Here is a 17,615-nt window from a genome sequence, read left to right as displayed (position 1 = left end):
GCCCTACATAGCCCTACATAGCCCTACATTGCTATACTAGCCCTACATAGCCATACATACCATACGACGTGAAACCACTATATGATGGTTACATCACGTAGTTACAGCCCGTAAAACGCAGACCGCTGGCTGGGCTCAGAAAAGCAAAGTAACTGAGCAGGGCCATTCCATTTAATATCCACACCCCCCCTATAGATGACATCAGTTATTTCATGACCCCTCAGAAACAATTTCTTTAATCGACGGACCCTCGGAAAAGCCTATGGATGAGTTCACCTACACCCGTACCCCCTCAGAAAAGCCTATGGATGAGTTCACTTTCACCTGTACCCCCTCAGAAAAGCGTATGGATGAGTTCACTTTCACCTGTACCCCCTCAGAAAAGCCTATGGATGAGTTCACTTTCACCTATACCCCCAGAAAAGCCTATAGAAGGGTTTACTTTCAACAGTAACCCTCAGAAAGACCTACAGATGAGTTCACTTTCACCAGTACTCACTCGGAATGCCTATGTATTCCCCCTCGGAAATACCTATTGATTTACGTTTACTCTCAACAATATCCCTCAAAAATACCTGACATATTTTTACTTTTACCAACACCCAGAAAGTGATCAGCTCGTAAAATAATTATCTTTTATCTATTCTATCCTTTTTTTTACCAGCACCCAGAAAATTGATGCAATCAAAAATACGTTAACATTGAATTAAGCCATCAAATAAGAGATTTATATCCCATTTAAAAAATATGATGATCAAATCTGATTTCGTCAAATAGTAACAATCTCTAATTTAAAAATGTTTCCTGATTACGTGGAAACTAGATGAAACTGCATGACTACTAAAGCCGAAGATTTCTTTCAACGTTTAACAATTCAAGATTATGTGGTCATAAAAACGAGGTGACGTTATTAACGGGATTGCCGTAAGGCGTGGTTCCACTGTGTACATTGTTCCAATTTTGAACGGGTTGTGCCCATATTTTTCTCCTGGATCCTTTTCCTAAGGAGGGAGGCACTCAGGCCATTTTTGTGATCGGTTTTTCGGTCTTCGCATCGAAAGTATGCAGTTTTGCCGTGTAATTTCTTCCTTTTTAGCATATGGTTTTCGATTTTTAAACAACATGGAAGCAATTATTCGTTTTTGTTAGAAAAAAAATTCCCCAAAAGAGGATGTGATTTTGTGCTTTTGTAACAGGCCTCAATGCCCCCCTCTCTAAGTCCATGTGTCAATTAATTAATATGTCAATCAAATCAATCACTATAATGTCATCTTTGTTCATCTTCACGAAACGTTTCAGAAAATCATGCACGTTGCGAGCAATGTATAGTTTGGTTTGTTTGATTGGAGTCATCCTTTCTTTATGCGCAGTTTGCCAGAAACCAAGTTTGGGAGAACAGGGATTTTGTACACAAATCCTGGCTCCTCAACAAACACCAAATCCACTTCATCATCGTCACGGTCACAGGACTGAACCTCTGCTTCGTACCAACCTAATTGAAGAAACATTTGATTAATCTAGTACTTCCTAAACAAATGCTCGATCATTTTAAAGTTATAAATTTGCATTTAAATGATATTTAATGAAAGCTTTTCACCTTTTGGTTAACGGATTTCCTTATCGTTATGTATGTAAGTAAAGAAAGTCCCATGATTTTGATTTAACGTGTTAATTTAATTTCCATGGTTATTAGTTAAGTCCCGCTTTCTCTGCAATTGAATCTCACACGGAAGACATCGATTTTTATTGAACGGATCGCAGTGGTATAGAGGTATTAAACAGCAAAGAAACAATTTTACAAACATCTCTCCCACTGGTCTCTCATCTATAAAGGTTCCCAGGCCACTAGTTTGTTGCAACCTGAAATGTGATATTAGGGGCTTCCAGGTGTTGACATAGCACAAAGACTACCCCTAATTTTACTTACCAGCTGGCCATTCCGTCTCAGAAAGGTCTTCCTTTGTCCATTTCATATCGACCCTTGCACCAATTTCAAAAATTTCCTCGTAGAATTCCAGTTTCTTTGTGGTGGCCTTGGACAGCTTCAATCGGTTGGTCTTAAATTCTTGAGCAACACAATACTTGTACGTTGCTTCCCTCTCTGTGTCGAATTCTATCCCAACTTCATCCTTCTCTTTGTCATAGTTCTTTACAGTCCCGACATACCAACCTAGCGATAAATTTATTAAAGAAAACACTGTCCAGTCTGAAATTTACCCAACTTACATTTCGTATCAACGACCCTATCAACAACCTAAATTCCAAAAAGCAATGATTTATTATAGGGGCATTTACCGTACCATATATCTAAACTGCAGGATTTCAAAGAGGAATACAGCATATTTATGATTTTTCCAAACTAAATTTCTTACCCGTTGTCCATCCTGTATTTCCAACTTCATTTTTGCTCCAATAAGCCAAAACCCTTGTGCCAACCAATCTCATCGCGTCCATCTGGTAACCATCTTCTGACCTTGGTGTTGTCCCCGAGTTGTTGTTGGCTAACCGTATGCGCTCCTCGTAAAGGCCGAGTTCAACTTTCAAAGGCTCCAGTACTTCCTCTAGGTTGTCTAGAGTAATTCCTCGAGGGACAGTCAGAAATGAACTTTGCCTTCTAGCTGCTATGGAGGCAGTATCTCTGGGCCTTTTCGTGCTTAAGGAACTTTGCGTAGGAGTTGAAAACGCCCTCCTTTTATGCAGTATTCGTGGATCTGCCAGGTACAGGGATTTCTCTGCAGCTATTAGTGACGTGACTGCGGTAACAAGGTTCACTATGGCCTCTAGTTCCTTTTGAAATGCTAAATAAGCTCTCCCCGATTTAAGCATTCCCACCCTTATTGCCAGTTCATCCTTGGTGCTGCAGTCTAAGATGTTGTGAAAGCGCAGGATCTCACGGAGTTTGTACACGGACAACTTTGAAATTTCGGAGATTGAATTCGGCACAGAATGGAGCTGCCCGCTGTACACGTTTAATGCAGGTGGTAGTTCACATTCCATCTTCTCTACAAGGCGCTTGACGCAGTCATGCTTTTTCCCTTCTGCTGGGAGCTTTTTTTGGCGACATAGTGCTTGCAATTCGTCCTTGCTTTTCTCTTGATAAAGTTCGTGTTGTGCCCAATATTCTCTCTCCTTGTCATTAATAAATGATTTATCGTTTTTTTCCTTGAAGTCTTTAAAGAACACGTTGACGTCCTCCTCTGTGCACCAGCTAATAAACGAAATACATGGCAAAATTGTTTCCACTCCATAAGAAAACACCTTACACGTCAGCTCTAAGATTGTTGATGGTAGGAACGCTGCAGGTGTGTTATCAACAACCTCTGTGTGTAGCTGTTGTAATTTCTCAAGCGGCAAGTAATGCATCTCCCCACCTGTTTTGAGCCACCTCACATAATCAGGAATGGGTTGCATGGTAAAACACTTCTCTTGTCTTGCACGTGAAATGTCAGGATTGAATATAACCGTAGAATACTTGTCGGACCAACAAGTGCGTTCGCCTTCTTCGTCGTAGCTGTTTTGCACGATTTGGTAGTCGTCTCTGTAGCTCCCGACAAAGTTTTCGTTTAAGTTCCAGACGGTAGCTACGTCCCTCCACAATTTTGTTTTAACAGGCTGGTATTGACCCTCATCCTCGTTTTTACGAAATTCACTTTTACCAAGAAAGGTGACGAGTTCCTCTTCATCGTCGAAGATAAAATTCTCATCTGCGCCAATTCCTCGTAGAGCGTGACATGGATTTCCACCATACTGTGCGTGCATTAAGCACTGCCTCACTTTTTCAGCCATATGCTCCATGTTTTCTTTATGCTTGGTGTCGCCAATCTCGTACTCACTGTGCACCTCCTTACTTGAAAACTGTTCATTGGAAAGGGTGTGGTTGTGGACAGCGTGTACTCGCTCTACCGGGTTTCTTTTGCTATGGTACTCTGCAAACGACTTCTGGGTGACAGTCTTTAATTGAAGCAGTCTTGCCAAACGAACTAACCACATTCTTACCAGAGGACTTGCTGGAGCCTCAGAGGGACCATTGTCCACCACAAAGACAAAATGTTCCTTAAGCTTGTTAGTCTTTGGATTTCGAAACAAATGGTCCAGTGCAGGGTTATTGAGAAGAAGGAAAAGCTCATTGAAGACTCTTTGGACGGTCTCTGGCTCGAAATAAGACAAGTTCAAAAGGGTGGCTGCTGTTCCTGTCCTTCGAACATTGTGTAAAATATTGTTCTTCTCTTCTTCTTCCAAAATGGTCTCCGTTTTCAAGAAAAGATGAGTCATAGGGGTAATGGCATTATGAGCTAATCTGCTCCAGTCGTGGTCTGGTAAAATGATCTTTCGCCACGTTTTTCCTGGTTTTTGCACGGGAGAGACATCGGCATGGATCTTCGCTTTGGCGTCTTTGGAATCAACTAGAATGTTGTCGGGGTATGCATGAGATAAATCTAGTGTTAGGTTAACATTTTGCGTGGACCAGTGCAGATTGATGACAAATTGTTCCACTCCAGTGCGAGGGGGTTTGTGAAGAGACAAACAAGCATTTATTCCTCTACCAGAATGGTGTCTCCTGGCTTGGTAAGTCCCTTCCCGATAATTTTGTGTATAATTAAAACAAGACGACAGGCTGATGTTGAATCCCTCAGGAGCCAGAGCTAAAACGGTTTCTCTTGCCTGTCTCATGACGGTATTGTTGTCGGCAGCCCGGTAAAGCACGGTATCGGTAAGTCTGGGATGGCTTTCTAAACCACCTCCAGCTCTATCTACTCGATCTCCTTCTCCAAAGGCAAATTCCAAAATAGCAGCAAGGTCTGGGAATTCCTCACATTTTAACCTTCTTCCCCTTCCCTTGAAGATATGACGAAGCTTTTCAAGTTTCATGCTTTGAAGAAGGCGATTTTTCTTCTTTTTCTGTGCGTCACTAAGTGAACCAGAATCGGCCATTAATTTGTTTTTCATGTCCTTAAAAAGTTCCAAATTCTGACCCACCAGACCTTTAGCCCGTTGAAAGCTCCTTTTGTCCTGTACACTTGCCAGTCTGGTCATCAAGTTGACACTTGTCACCTTAGTCAACACTGCCTTTAGAGTATCTCTGTCTCGCTTGCTGTCTAGATATTCCATTAATGTCTCATAATTAGACCCAATCGCCTCCTCCACTTTTTTGTTGACAGTTAATTGATCGTTTCTTTGGACATTCTTTAAAGAGTCCAAGATCTTCTCAATTTCGAGGCCGCGGTTTTCTAAAATATATCCCCTTCCGTCTATATAAATTTGAACGACGTTTAAATGCTTGGTCAACACCTCCAGCAAACGTGCAGATTCAAGGCGAGTGGACTCCTTCAAACCTTTCACTTCCTTATACTTCTCTGCAAGAACCTGAGTGGGAATGATAAGTCCGTTATTCATTATGAAGTAAGCAATGGATATCATGGCGCTCATATGGTCTTGCTGTTTTGAAGATGCAGCAGAGCTTAACTTGTCCATAAGTACATCGACATTTTCACTCAGTGACCCTGTTGCAGCTCCCCTCGTGAGTCCTTTCATCTCATTATTTTCCATTATGACTGTGTTTTTCATTCGTTCTTCTGTTCTTGCTACGTTTGCTTTCAATTTCACGCCCTTGTCCAAATACCACTCAAAGCCTGGGCCACGAAGTGGAAATAACACTCCATCATCCTCGGCATCACTACCATAATCCTTTATTGTCTGTTCGACTGTCCTTACCTCCTCCTCACGTCCAAAGTTCTTTAAAGTCTCTTCTGTGGTCTCCTCCTCCCCTCGTTCAGCGGCCTTCTCGATAGATTCTGTACTCCGCTCCCCCCTTTGCCCAGAGTACTTCGGTGTATCCTCTTTTTTTTGTTTCGTAAAAAACGAGAGTAGATTTTTGTTCTTCATAGGCCGGTTGTTCTCTTTCTCGTCCAATTTTCTTTTATCTTCTGAATGTTTTCCAGTACTGGACCCTCGCTTCACTCGCCTCACTCGTGGGGTGGAGTAAATTCCAAAGTGTAATTTTTCACTATGACTGGTTGTTTTCTTTTTTGGAGAAGTGGGGCCTGCCGATTTCTGCCAGGGAGGTGTGTTGGATGCAGCGCGCTTCTTGGGAGGCTTGGGATTTGTTGAGGTCGGCGAGGTAGGTGTGGTGGATGGGGCTTGCTTTTCGGGAGGTGTGAAGTCTGACGAATTCGGCCAGGTAGGTGGCGTGGTAGATTTAGCGTGCTTTTCGGAAGGTGTAAAGTTTGTTGACTTCTGCCGGGCAGGTGTGGTGGACGTAGCGTGCTTTTTGTGAGGTGTGGAGTTTGTCGATTTCTGCCAGTTAGGTGTGGTGGGGGGCGTGAAGGACCTTTTTTGGGGAGAAGTGGGGTCTGTTGACTTTCGCCAGGCAGGGGGTGTGGTGGATGAGGCTTGATTTTCGGGAGTTGTACAGTCTGACGAATTCTGCCAGGTAGGTGGCGTGGTAGATTTAGCGTGCTTTTCGGAAGGTGTGAAGTTTGTTGACTTCTGCCAGTTAGGTGTGGTGGGGGGCGTGAAGGCTCTTTTTTTGGGAGCAGTGGTGTCTGTTGACTTTCGCCAGGCAGGGGGTGTGGTGGATGAGGCTTGATTCTCGGGAGTTGTAGAGTCTGACGAATTCTGCCAGGTAGGTGGCGTGGTAAATTTAGCGTGCTTTTCGGGAGGTGTAAAGTTTGTTGACTTCTGCCGGGCGAGTGTGGGAGAAGTGGGGTCGGTTGAATTCTGCCACATAGGCACGTCGGGTGTAGCTGTCTTTTTGGAAGGTGTGGCATCTTCCCATGTATCGCTTTTTCCTTGTGTTTTAGGGGTCTGGACATTTTCTGGTGCCTTCGTGTAAGTTGCATTACCCGTAGTTTGTTTTGAAGGGAATGTGGAATATGCTGCTATATTTGGTTTACCGTTAACAACAACTTGGGCATAACTCTTGGTTAAAGGAATTGAGTTGGCCTCTTTAAGAAGAACAAAGTGGTTGGGTTCCCAGCCAAGAAGGGGTATTCGGTTGGTTCTGGTCCACATAACGAAGATGGCGTCATTCTTTAATGTTTCCGGATTTACGTCACTTGCAAAGACATCTCTTGGATAAAAATACCCATGGCAAGCCAACTTTATTGCCCAAGCTGATTGAATATCTGGATATGCTGCAAAAATAGGTTTGCCAACGACAGATGCGAGGGATAAGATGTGGAATTGCCGAGAATAAACAGAGGGCTCTGCTGTTTCTTGAGCAAGTACCTGTATTGCTTGAACAACTTTGCTGCAGTCACCATTATAAGTTGCTAATGACTTCTGTTCACTGAGGAAAATGCTTATGATGGCTGAGTTTGTATAGCCAGAGGCTGAGGCAAACTCTTTGATTTGGGGATGATTAGCATAAAACTCAGCGTTGGCAAATAGCTCGGAGACGGTTAGCATACGCAGAAGAGCTGAAAGAGATTCATCACCCACCAGTGACAGAGAAACAGCGTTATACAGGCAGCTGCCATCGCCACTTGTTTCTATTGCCAACCATTGTTTAAAGTCTGATGGCAGAAGCGCCCTGGACAACAAGTCAATGCGTCGATGTCTTAGACCAGTGTTCGAACTTTGCAGCCTAGTATGAAGCAGCGGAAGAAAGTTGTGTAGTATCTCCTGTGCTGCCTCTTTACTTGTAAGTGACTTAGCCAACTCCTTGATCTGCGAGTCATTCAATTGATCCATTCCTAATTGAAGATCATGGTAACAATCAAAGAACTGTAGACTTCGCAATCAGGGGCACCCAACGACCGAATCTTTTCAAACACGTCAGAAATGTCTGAAATGGATTTTTCTTTTCTTTGGAGGTGTGTTATGTTAATTTGACCCGCTTATAAAGTAGCGTTTATTAATGCTCTATGATAAGGTTGGGAAAACGGTGCACCATGCCGTACTTTTTTATATGGAGGTGGTTCCCTTTGGTCCTCTTCTGAAGTGAAAGTTTAAAATCTTTTCTCATTTAGCTGCTTACAGTCGAATAGCGAACAATTGGGTTTGATTGAGTTTGATTACCGAACGTTCGATTGACTTCGTCGGAATAAATAACCCAGGGGGCACCCGGATATGTGTCGCCCGTGTCTCCAAGTTTGGACCCCGTTTTAACGAAAATTGCTCTAAAAATGATACCCCGTTCTAAAACGTTAAAAACCCGTCCTTTTTAAAAATCAAACTTCTTCGTATCTTTGATTACATATCAAAACACAGGCTTCCAACACAATCAGCAACAATTCCAACACGACCAAGTAAATACAGTTTTGAATTCGACAATGTACAATGTACAACAGATGATGTTCATCCGGAGTACGTTTGCTTTTGTGGATACAATGTGGTTTCGCAATTAATAGATACTCGCGCGCAGATCAAACCAGACTCGTTTGCTAACGAATACAATACAGTTTCCTTGTAAAGGCATTGAACTTTTTTTTCCAAAGGAAGTTTTCCCTTTAATAATTTCAAATGGCTGCTAACAAACTGCAGAAACTGGAGCTTTCGTGCGTTAACAATACCATACCGCAAAAAAGGGGGGGGGGGAGGGTCGGTAGGCAACTCACGACTTTTACCTCATGTCAAAGTGCTGCTTGTTCCAATAATTTTTTCTTTTTCTCTGACGGGTAGGTTATGCTTTGGAAGGAAAACGTTTTCACTGATCAAATGTGATTTTTGCTGCTTATTTCAAACTGAGAGGTCGTGACACGTATATTGATTATCTGCGGTTATTGTTTCTGGTCGGCATGATTTGCCCGCTGATGCTAGAGTATTTTTTCTTGAACTCTTTTGAAATGTAAAGTTCTTCATTGAATTATAAGTCAATTAACAAAAGTCAAGCGATCCTGAATTGCGCGAGTACACTAACTTATGGCTGGATTGTGTATTAAAAATAACGGACTCCTGCCGGTCATTTACTGTTTTGAAACTCTTGACAGGCAGACTGACCTGAAATGCTATAGATCTCAAGTTTAACGTTTGGTATACGCTGGGTTCAGGAAACGAAACCATGTTTTGTAACACTGATATCTTTTTCAGGTCGACTGCCGGTCAAGGTTTTCAAAACATTAAGGCCCGGTTCAAACGTCCAACTGATATGCCGAACCTAACACCTATTTTATAGGTCAACTCCAAAACTATAAGTTCGACTGTTGATTCAGCCGGTCGAACTTTACATGTGCCCAACCTAATTCGTGGTGAAAAGAAATAAAATCCTTACGGCTCCATAAAATAGGGAAATGAACTAAAAGAAGTAAAATTCACCACGGCTGGAAACTGTTGTTTTGATTTTTGTGTGAGTGTTCTGTTACGGCAAGGAGACAGCTGAGGGGATCATGATCTTGATATCTGGACAAAATAACGCCATAAATTTTAAAAAACATCACGATTTCTTTATGCATATAAAGAGAAGCAAGTTTTTAGAAGACGGTTTAAACTGTCCAGTTTCAGTCTAAAAACATCTACTGAACGTGAATGCTGGTAAACGTCGTTACTTCTGTGAGCTGTCCGCACAGGCGCGAAAGCCCAATAAATGGCCAATCAGAAGCGCGGTTATATTGAAAAATATAGGTTCGTCACATGTTAGTCTGCGTGGCAGGCGTTTGAAAGGGAAGGGAAAGGCTAGGCAGGCTAGGCACATGTGAAATTCTGGGTTCAGAAACGTTCGAAGCCATATTTTTTGACTCTGAGAACTTTTTTGAGGTCGACTGCCGGTCAAGGTTGTCAAAACACTAGAAAAAATCCAGCTGATATAAACTATCATATGTCGATTAAGGTAAGTCAAGCGATCCTGGGATGATTTCGTTTTCTGAGCCCAGCGTAAACCAAACACTCAACTTTACATCTATAAAGCATTTCAGAATCCCTAGACTTTTCTGTTTTGAAAACCTTGACCGGCCATACCACAGCGTAAAAGGATTGAAAATTTCACGCTGCTTAAACCGGCGGCAAGTCTCTCCAACTCCGCGCATTCAGACTAGATATACTTAGTTCATAGTTTCATTAGGTTTTTCATTTTCCAGCCTTGCAACATGCGATGGTCTGAAAAAATTCCCCATTTCGTGAATCTGAAAAAAACATTTTTCCCCTTCCAGTTTAGCGCATTATTGTCAATACTGTTGTGAGAGCCCATAACTAATAGGAAGTTTACCGGGGTTTCTTGTAAATTACTGCTTAAAGGGGCTACCTACATGGAGAAAGGACAGATCTTAGCGGTGACTAGGAAGGTCAAGCAATTGTTCGTTTGCAGAACTTTGGGTGGGCTTTTTTTGTCTTTACTAGCGGGAAGATCCCAGTACTAGGAAATTCCAAACACAGAGTACAACATGTACATTTTGCATATTAAGTGAATACAGAAAAATATGCAGCTAGAATGGTCCGCCTTCGAAAATCATCCGCCGATGTAAACTAACGCTGGTATAAATCAAGCCTATAAATTATTTTTCAACGTACACCGAAGATATGGATCATTTTGGCTTGCGAATCCCCCCCCCCCCCCCCCCAAAAAAAGAGCCGTGATAACAATCAGTCGGAAATATTATTTTAAAAAAGAAACACGTCTTACCTGACTTAATCGTAAGCTGAAACGAAGGTGAGGGCTTCTACGTCTTCAGAAATGCTCGGCAAATAACTACCAAGTACAGAAAAAATAGCTAGAGACGAAAGAAATCTTTTGGTCGCTGAAGGCTGCAGAATTCGCTGGCGTTTATGAAACACGTGTGTCCCAGCCTGTGAACAACAGACTACTTTCCCGTCGTACCGGAAATACGTCTGCTGTTCGCAGGCTACGTGTGTCATGGTGTGTGTGTGTGTGGTATCTGGAGAGACGGTGACATTGATTGATTGATACCAGATCATGAGACGACCTACACCTGATTTTCAGACGGTCCAGATCACTGAGACTTTTTTTTTTTTTTTAAGATCGTCTAGATTGATGCCGAGTCGGAATGGGACTGATAGTCTTTACACAAGAGCCATTTCAACTTAGAGATGATCTTAGTATATTAATTTTAGATACTTCAAGTAATTGAAATGAAGCTTCACAGACCAGGCGATTTTGAAAAAATATGGCTTTGTTTCACGTGCAGAAATGGGATAATTTGTCAACCATGTCCGTCGAGTGTATTCTTCTTGTAGTGAAAAAAGAAATACTCGCCCCGAAAATGGGTAGCCTGCATGTAGAGACCCCTGATTTCACGGACTGGTGATCGATTGAAAACTGAAAATTACTTTGACAACATCGTATTGTTATCCTACTGTCGCCATACACACATGTAATGTCTCGATGAGCGTTTGGAAATTTCTGCTGTGATTTACTGTCCAAGCTGCAGAACATTGATAATTCCGAAGGAATTTATTTTTACGTATCGAGAAAAATCAGCAAATAAAAACGCTAAAACAAGCATACCAGGACACCATTTCCGGTGTTGGTAATCAGTCAATCAAATCTTTGGATATAAAGCATAGCGCGTTTCTACTCTCCCTTTAATACTAATAACAATCGTCTCAATATATCTTTGGGAGTTAACAGAAGTTCGTCGCGTTTCTTCTGCGACTGAACTTGCTCGGAAACGCTTGCTATGCAGGCTAGTTTCCACTTTGAAAGGCGTAATTTTCAGGAAATCATATTTAGAAAATTTGACGAATTCTGTGCGAGTGAATATATTAATTATCTAAAGAGTTGCATTGTCAAGTTGTGAAACCAACAAACAGTTTTTTCCGGAAACCGTTTTTCCTGTTGTCGCGACATCAATCTCTTTTTATAATAGTTCTTTAATGCAATGCAATGCATTGGTTAAAAAGGAGAGTAGCAGTGCTCCCTACTCCACCCATTCCTTATACGCAGTCAGGCAAAATTATTGTTGTTGTCTTTTAACGTCATTTATTTCTTTAAGGATTTATTTAATGAAATAATGATATGGAACTCTTGACTCTCCAAGAAAAGATTATCTCATTGAGCATGTTGAACGTCATATTTTTCAGAATTTTTTAACCTTTTCAATACTAGCGAAAACTTCCTGTCACGGATGACTCGTGCCCGTGTTCCCATAATTGCGCTTTGTAGTTGTCTTTGAGCCCATCTGAAAAACTGAACAAACACAGTGTTCATGAATGCCTCTCGTGTGGAATTTTGACGCTCGACGAGATGGCAAAAAAAAAAAATATTCTCGTAGTCGCAGAAACCTTTCCTGGCGAAGTTGTTATTTACTACGTTTTGAATCTTTTTTTATGTCTCTTCACGGTCATAACAGCTGTCATAACAACAACAAAATAAACTGTTGATAATTGGGAGCAGGGTCGGTCGAACAAAACCAACAATGTCTTCATAAACAGTCCATTGTTTACAACTTGCACCGAATGGATATTGCTGAGAAAATCAAGCCGGCATATAACACAAAATTAAAATATTATGTAAAGAGAATAATTCACGATTCCCAATTTTTACTGCAAACCACATTTGTGAAGCTTTCATCTCCAGTTTCACTCAAAATTTGTCCAAGGCTTTCATCTTACTTCTTACCTCGAACAGAAAACCTATTTTTTACAACAGTTTTAAACCACATACCAAATCTATGGATACTATAGAAATCTTCTCCACAGCCGGATCTGCTATTAATAATTTTCCCCTACGTAACAATGTGAGGTAATCATCGCCGACTTCACTTGTTGAAACCAGCAGGGAGATACACTGTAGAGATATCAAGATTCCCCAATAGTTATAAATTTGTTCTTTTGTCAAACTAATGTAGTTTAAAAAAGAATGTAATGTCAAATGGGAATCGTGAATTGTGGAGTATATTTTCAAATTTCCCCCAGACTAGAAGGACATGCATCATCTTCTTCCACATCGACGTTACCACTTCTTTCTGCTAAGCGATTTTCTATGTCCCTTTCTTTAGCCTTCATTGATTTTGTTAACGCATCTTGGGCGCGCTTAAGTTCGGTGTAGGCGCCATCTAACAGGAGTTTCTTCCTCTCATACTCTTTTGAGTACTTTCTCCTGTCAACCAAAGTTTGTGCTGCCTGAAAGGCTTCCTGAACCTCTTCCACCTCTTGATCAATGCCTTCTACTGCGTGATGAGCGGCTGACATCCTCTCCACGTTTTTACTGATGGTGTCCTTTTTCTGAGTTCCGAGTTTCTTTCCTGCGACGTCATCTTTACGAAAAAGAACTTTCTCCTCATCCAGAAGCTTTTTCACGTCGGATTCAAGCATGGACGTCTTACGCAGCGTCCAGGAAACGTCGATTAAACCACTCAGCACCGTCTTTGATTGATTTCTAGTTTTTTGGTTTCGGGCCAGTTGCTCCGCCTTGTCATTCCAAAACTGGCGTCGTTTCTTTTCCATTCCGGTTGCTGATTCGATCTCCTTTGGCGAATATATTTTCATATTATTCGTCTTGGCGTGATAGTAGGGCGTCCGCATCAGAACATCATTCACAGATTTAGTTTTCTTTTCCTCCTGTTCTGCAACTGCCAAAAAGTTCAATATACGTTTGACCGTCATGATAATGTAATGTATGCAATTTTTCCTTAAAAGTGCGATTAATTGGTATTACCGCACAGGATTTTTGAATTCGTCTGCGTAGCAGATGCGGAAAGGATTTGTGAGGAGGCTAAGAAATGAGAAGAAATTATTCGTCTGAGAAGAACAACTGAGGAACAGGGAAACACGATGTGCCTCCTCTCCTTTCCTTTAATGCTCTGCGCTAAACGCGGTGACATTGTTTCCCACTTTTTAAATTATCTTCGCACTTGCCAAGCAGACTAATCTAAAATCCAAACTTGATTAAAGAAGATTACCAGATCCTGGTAATCGCATACGCACTTGTTTCAGCAGTCGAGCAATGGATGTCCTCTTCTGACCCCGTTTCTGTGTCGGCAACTTCGTGCCAGCTTGTAGGAGGCTCCTCTGTTTTGGTTTCGTCCACAGATTTAGTTTTTTTTTCCTCCTGTTCGGCAACTGCCAAAAAATGCAATATACGTTTTACCGTCATGATAATGTAATGTATGCAATTTTTCCCCTAAAAGTGCGATTAATTGGTATTACCGCACAGGATTTTTTAATTCGTCTGCGTTGTAGATGCGGGCAGTATTTGTGAAGAGGCTAAGAAATGAGAAGAAATGATTTGCCTGAGAAGAACAACTGAGGAACAGGGAAACACGATGTGACTTCTATCCTTTCCTTTAATGCTCTGCGCTAAGCGCGGTGACCGGTTTTCTCGCTTTTTCATTATCTTCGCATTTGCCAAGCAGACTAATCTAAAATCTGAACTTGATTAAAGAAGATTACCAGATCCTGGTAATCGCATACCCACTTGTTTCAGCAGTCGAGCAATGGATGTCCTCTTCTGATCCCGTTTCTGTGTCGGCAACTTCGTGCCAGCTTGTAGGAGGCTCCTCTGCTTTGCTTTCGACCAGAACTTCACTGAAGTGGGCGGGATGCTCTTTAGTTGCTTCCTTAGGGGAAGCATCAGCAGAGCTTTGTGTAGATGCTGTGCCTGGATTTGCAATCCACTCTTTACCGAGAACAAAAGAACTGCCCTTTTCGTACTCTACCAGACTTTCGTCATCATCAACTTCTGTACCATCGTACTCTTCAAATAAGAAACATTCTTCCTTTTCCTCCAGGCATAATTTTTTTTTACCTGAGGAAAATAAGATTTGACAAATGAACAGCACTATAAGTATTTATAAACTGTGTAAGGTAGAAATACTCTCCCTTGTGTTGTCTAAGTTAATTGGGCTCGCTTGGGTTACTTTTGTCGGCACCTGCTTGGAATTCCTCCTCTTGTCGATAGAAATCAGAAACACCTAGTTTTAATGAGTATTAGTTCCTGGCCACTTTTCAAAGCAAAATTTAAATGAAATGAAAAAATATAATGCCAGGTCGGGCGGTCGTTTACAATCGTATTTCGTTTTGCACTTTTGGTCGGAGAGTATTAAAGTGAACAAATTGGGATGAAAGCCAGGCTTCATGGGCTTATGGATCCTAATCGTTCCCCGAGACAGTAGAATCAAAGTAAAATTTTGAAATTTTTGTCGTCTTAAAGGGTGAATATTTGCAGCTGTTTAGAAAGTGTTAACAACAGCCGTCATAGACAATTATTCCTGAGGTCGGAAGCGAGGGCTATTAATTAACGTACAAGGACTCATACTCCGAAAATGATCAGTATTTTGTTATAGATCAGTAGTGGTTAACCATTTCGAAGAAGCTCAATTAACATTGTCATGTTAAATCATGTACCTTTGGCGATAAGTTCTTCAAGAGAATTTGCTACTACTGCTTTCCTCTTTCTCCTTGAGACATCGCACACTTTAAACAAAGGCATCGTTCTTGAAGAAGGCAATATTAATCACAAATAATTTCCAGATAAGCGTAAATTTTTTAGCGCGAACCACCATACAATGAACGAGACCGTCTGACAGAGTCCGCGGATTTTTGACACATGAATGAATGAATTACGTTTTCGGCGGAACTGTCAAAACTTCACATTTGACAGAAGTGACGTCTTTGAAACGAATCTATCTTTTTGTTGAGGGTCGATGGTCGGGGGTTCCTTGTCCAGGGTTGAGGGTATCATCAAGGGTAACATTTTTTTAAAATTCTTTTCTTTTTTTTTGGATAAAGAAAATAGTATGTGCACATTCGGTCGGCTTGTCGCCACGCAGTTAGAAAACATATACTTTCCATGAAATGTTGGAAAAGCTGGCGGGGGGGGGGGGGGGGGGGGGTTGAATTTTGTTCTACCCTGTGAACATAGGGGGAAGTATTATATAGACTTTATTTTTATTTCTTGTTGGTGGGTCTTGTCTTATGTCTGTCATTTTTAGTCTGGGTGGGGGGCTTAGATTAGTCGCTCTTTTGGACGATCGCTTAAAAATGATTTTAGTTTATCGGAAGTTAGCATAATCGTCTAATTCGATCTGATCGCTGTTCGTGAATAAAAGCTCACCTTTTTGAGCAAAATCGGAAATAGTCGCTGAAGCCGTTGTGAAAGAGAGTTTTTTGCTGCAATGAGACACCTCTGATTTTAAAATTAGTTTCGCCAAATGACTTCCTATTATCACACTAGCTGTGGTCACACTACAGACTTTTAGCTAGGTAAACCCTTTTTACCTAGGGCAAATTCATCAAAAATCTGCCTAAGTAAATTCAGCTCGGATTTTGTTTTACCTAGGTAAAAATTATGGGAAGGTCACACTACTGATATCGGCTCCCAATATTTTCACGCCGGTTGAATTTTTTCGAGCGTAAATTCAAGAAGGCAAAATGCGCAGGGATCAAGCTGATCAAAGAGACGTTTTTTTTTTCTTTTATCTCGGTGTTATTTCTTACGCAAATTCAACGTGCAAGGTGAAGAAAGGCGAAGACGTAGACTCTCAAAATTACTCTCACAGCGACGGTGATCTATGTCCGGTTCTGTCATCAAGACCTTCGCCGATGAGCGTCTATTGGCTAGCAACCTCGGTATTTCATTTTTTCCCTAGCTATTGCTTTGGGGTCGCTGTCAAGGGAAACTCTATTGTTTTCGAGACATATCCAAGACCCAGCCGATAAAATTTCCCCGAGGTAAGTTACCTAGGGAAAAATCGGTCACACTTAAAAAATCAAGTTTCCCTAGGTAAACTGTCAACAAGTCGTCTTTACCGACGTATCAAGTTACTCTGACTGCACCAACAAGTGTTGGTTTTGCGTTCCCTTTGTGTTTCAGTTTTCTGCAGTGATATACTTTTTGAGATGCAGAAATTTGATAATTGAAGGAGTATATATTTGTGGGGCAACTTGGCCATAGCATCAACCATCTAAATTATCATTCTGCGCACCTACGTACCTATTGTAGGTCACGATTTCCGGTGTCGGTGATTGGCAATGACTTGCGTTAAAATTTCATGGCGCGTTTCTACTTTAAAGCACGACAATTCCAACGCGTACAAGATAGCAAAATAAGAATCGGTGAAATATCCATATTCAAACTACCCCACTGAATGCATATAAGGCAGAGAAGAGGCAGACGTGACTGAAATATTAGCCAAAGGCATGGGTAGCACTTGGCAAATTTTTGGAAGAATTTGTTTACCTTGCGTTAGAAATCTATTATCGGGGCACATTGCCAACTGCGACCCCAAGTTTTCAAGTTGGAAAAAACTTTGAAAATCGCAAAATACACCAAAGACGCCGTAGTGCTTGGGTGGGGCAGGTAGATTTTGGAAATCTCGAGCTAAACAATAGGAATCACAACGGTAACTGTCAGCGCTTGTCAGGGAAACGTGATCAATGTGAAACACGATCAGTTTGAAGATCTTTGAAACAATCGCAGAAATTTTCTGACGTTCGGGCTTTCGTTGTGAACGGACGGGGCTGCTACTACTCTTCGCCATTTCAACGTTTTTACGAAAACCCTATTCAGGCGAGCAATTCACAAGCTTATGATCCTTCGCCATTTCATCGTTTTTACGGGAACTTTTTACAGGCGAGCCAATTACAGTCTACCCATCTACCCAGGCAAGTACAGTCAGAGGCTTGTTATTCTCCGAGCACTTACCCTCACCCCCACCCTTACCCTCACCCTCACCCTTACCCTCACCCTCGGAGTTACCCTTACCCCCAAGCACTTTATTTTC

The sequence above is a fragment of the Porites lutea genome, chromosome 8, assembly GCF_958299795.1.
Source record: "Porites lutea chromosome 8, jaPorLute2.1, whole genome shotgun sequence".
NCBI lineage: Eukaryota > Metazoa > Cnidaria > Anthozoa > Scleractinia > Poritidae > Porites > Porites lutea.
The sequence above is the reverse complement of the archived record's forward strand: the minus strand, read 5'-3'. Positions refer to the sequence as shown.